At 46.1% G+C, this 3,240-nt stretch overlaps 1 non-coding gene across 1 annotated transcript; it reads left to right on the top strand.

Moving 5' to 3' along the window:
* Window positions 1-2,719: 2,719 nt before the first annotated feature.
* Window positions 2,720-2,874, top strand: LOC133667681 (5.8S ribosomal RNA). Its single transcript, XR_009833302.1, has one exon. It is a non-coding gene; the product is annotated as a 5.8S ribosomal RNA (ribosomal RNA).
* Window positions 2,875-3,240: the final 366 nt, after the last annotated feature.

Below are 3,240 nucleotides of genomic sequence, written 5' to 3'. Positions count from 1 at the left end.
TGGGCTTAGCTCTGCGGGCGGTAATCCAACTATCCCATCGCGGTGCTCTTCACTGAGTGTCGAGGTGGGCCGATACGTTTACTTTGAAAAATTAGAGTGCTTAAAGCAGGCTACCTTTGCCTGAATACTGTGTGCATGGAATAATGGAATAGGACCTCGGTTCTATTTTGTTGGTTTTCGGAACCCCGAGGTAATGATTAATAGGGACAGATGGGGGCATTCGTATTGCGACGTTAGAGGTGAAATTCTTGGATCGTCGCAAGACGGACAGAAGCGAAAGCATTTGCCAAAAATGTTTTCATTAATCAAGAACGAAAGTTAGAGGTTCGAAGGCGATCAGATACCGCCCTAGTTCTAACCATAAACGATGCCAGCCAGCGATCCGCCGAAGTTCCTCCGATGACTCGGCGGGCAGCTTCCGGGAAACCAAAGCTTTGGGTTCCGGGGGAAGTATGGTTGCAAAGCTGAAACTTAAAGGAATTGACGGAAGGGCACCACCAGGAGTGGAGCCTGCGGCTTAATTTGACTCAACACGGGAAACCTCACCAGGCCCGGACACCGGAAGGATTGACAGATTGATAGCTCTTTCTTGATTCGGTGGGTGGTGGTGCATGGCCGTTCTTAGTTGGTGGAGCGATTTGTCTGGTTAATTCCGATAACGAACGAGACTCTAGCCTGCTAAATAGACGTAACTTATGGTATCTCGAAGGCCCTCGGCTTCGGTCGGTGGGTTTTTACTACCAACGTACAAACAAATCTTCTTAGAGGAACAGGCGGCTTCTAGCCGCACGAGATTGAGCAATAACAGGTCTGTGATGCCCTTAGATGTTCTGGGCCGCACGCGCGCTACACTGAAGGAATCAGCGTGTTTTCCCTGGCCGAAAGGCCCGGGTAACCCGCTGAACCTCCTTCGTGCTAGGGATTGGGGCTTGCAATTATTCCCCATGAACGAGGAATTCCCAGTAAGCGCGAGTCATAAGCTCGCGTTGATTACGTCCCTGCCCTTTGTACACACCGCCCGTCGCTACTACCGATTGAATGATTTAGTGAGGTCTTCGGACTGGTGCGCGGCCAATGTCTCGGCATTGCCGATGTTACCGGGAAGATGACCAAACTTGATCATTTAGAGGAAGTAAAAGTCGTAACAAGGTTTCCGTAGGTGAACCTGCGGAAGGATCATTAACGAATGAAACATACAAAAAGAGAATGCGTAACAAAAAGAGAGATAAACAAGGAGAAGGATAAAATGGAATTTCGATTCCATTACCAAATACCAAAATGTACTTTGTACATCGAACGAATAATGAAATCACGGAACGATGGCTTACGTGAGGAGGGAAAGAAAAAGAAATCCCTTCCGTCCGTTGTATCCGTTGATTTCGATCATTTTCGAATTTTTTTCTTACCAGACACGAAAATTCGACACGAAGAGAGAGGGAATAACGATAAATAAGCTCGAAGAGACGCTTGCGTGAAGGTCTATTTATCGAATAAACGGACCCGCCGTCTCGACGAGATGAATGTCGTTATGGTACGCAAAAAGATACAAAGGGACGCTTGCGTGAGATCGTCGTCGTCGTGTGTGCGTTTACGGATGCATATACGGACGCGATCCGCCGTCTCGATGATGTATATTTTTAATAAAGATTTATAAAGGTACGGTTTGCACGTACGTGTACGTATCACGTATGTATATGCATAATGGTATATACAAAATGATAAAAAGAAAAAAAGCGCTTGCGTGAGGTCGAATTTTTAAATGACCCGCCGCTTTAATAACATTACGTCCCTACTGAAATATATTGAAAACACAAAAATAAAATGACAAATGGCTTGACAACACAATAAGGCGCTTGCGTGAGGTCTTTTTTAAATAGACCCGCCGTCTTTATGAACGTATATGCGTGCGTTGCGTATGTGTATGTATATAGATACGTGCAAGAAAAGTACCAAATTCACATTTCTGTACCTCCTTTCTTTTTTTTTTTCGTTGCCTGAGCTCCCGTTATAAAACGGGAGATGGACGAGGACCGCACACCAAGACTTTGGGATCGAACGAAGCTGTCGAGATAATGATAATCGAAAAAGCGGTAAGGACAAGTAGCGCGTCGATAGTAAAACGAAATCGAAGGATGGACGAGCCGCCGTCGAACTTTGTTTCGCGACGTTCTCTTCGATGGATACCAGTTCGACCTCTTTTCTCTTATACGCTATAATCATTCTCGAATCGTGCTTCCTACCCATGGGTGGATGGTGTGATGGTCGTCGTCGTTGTAAGCTTTAAACCGACGAAACCAAGAACGGCGAAACCAAGATGCATCGCGTCGACGTGAGCCCGATTTTATCGCTTCTTATTTAAAAGTTGAAACGTTGTTCGTTCAGAGGGGAATATCGAATTATGTTCGGTTATACAGAGAGGCCATCGTGTCGTGAGTCGGACACCCGTACCGTTAGCGGATATTCGCTTCGGAAATTGGGAGGTAAGACCGCTCGAGGCCAACCGAAATTCGTATCCCATCGAATTTTATCGAGAATGCAATATATACCTGAACGAATTATAGTTTTCAATATCGAATTTTTAAGCGTATGGGCTCTGCGACCATGCTTCGAAGAAGAGTCGTTCTCTCCAGGTTGAGCGACGGTTTAAAAAAAAAGGATTCAGTATCGGGGTATCCTCGTCGTTTCCTTTAATATAAAAAATAAAAAAGAAAAATACGATTACCCTGAACGGTGGATCACTTGGCTCGTGGGTCGATGAAGAACGCAGCTAATTGCGCGTCAACGTGTGAACTGCAGGACACATGAACATCGACATTTCGAACGCACATTGCGGTCCACGGATACAATTCCTGGACCACGCCTGGCTGAGGGTCGTTCACGTAACCCAAATACTGCTTGCGTTGCGTATCGTTACTCTTCGTACATTTGATCCTTTTTTCTCTCTTTTTGTAATCCCCGCCGTCGTTCTTTAAAATCGAACGTTTCCGAGTCGGGTGTCAAAAATCGAGGAAAGGACAAGTTACAAGGAGGAAGATGCGCGACGTACGAGCGATTGTTGGACGTTCGTTGGCGTTCGTCGCGGTCGTGACCGAGACTACAGAATCGAAATGCATGTGCTAGCGTGTGGTATGTAACAATGAAAAATGTCACGGACCTGCGTGAGTGTTCTCGGTGTCGTGAGTCGTCCGTTTTACGTAACGGATGACCGCCCGTGTTTCACCGCTTCGTGCTCGTTTTCAA

This window comes from Apis cerana, unplaced genomic scaffold, assembly GCF_029169275.1.
Source record: "Apis cerana isolate GH-2021 unplaced genomic scaffold, AcerK_1.0 scaffold1_AcerK, whole genome shotgun sequence".
In the NCBI taxonomy this organism is placed as follows: Eukaryota; Metazoa; Arthropoda; class Insecta; order Hymenoptera; family Apidae; genus Apis; species Apis cerana.
The sequence above is the reverse complement of the archived record's forward strand: the minus strand, read 5'-3'. Positions and strand labels throughout refer to the sequence as shown.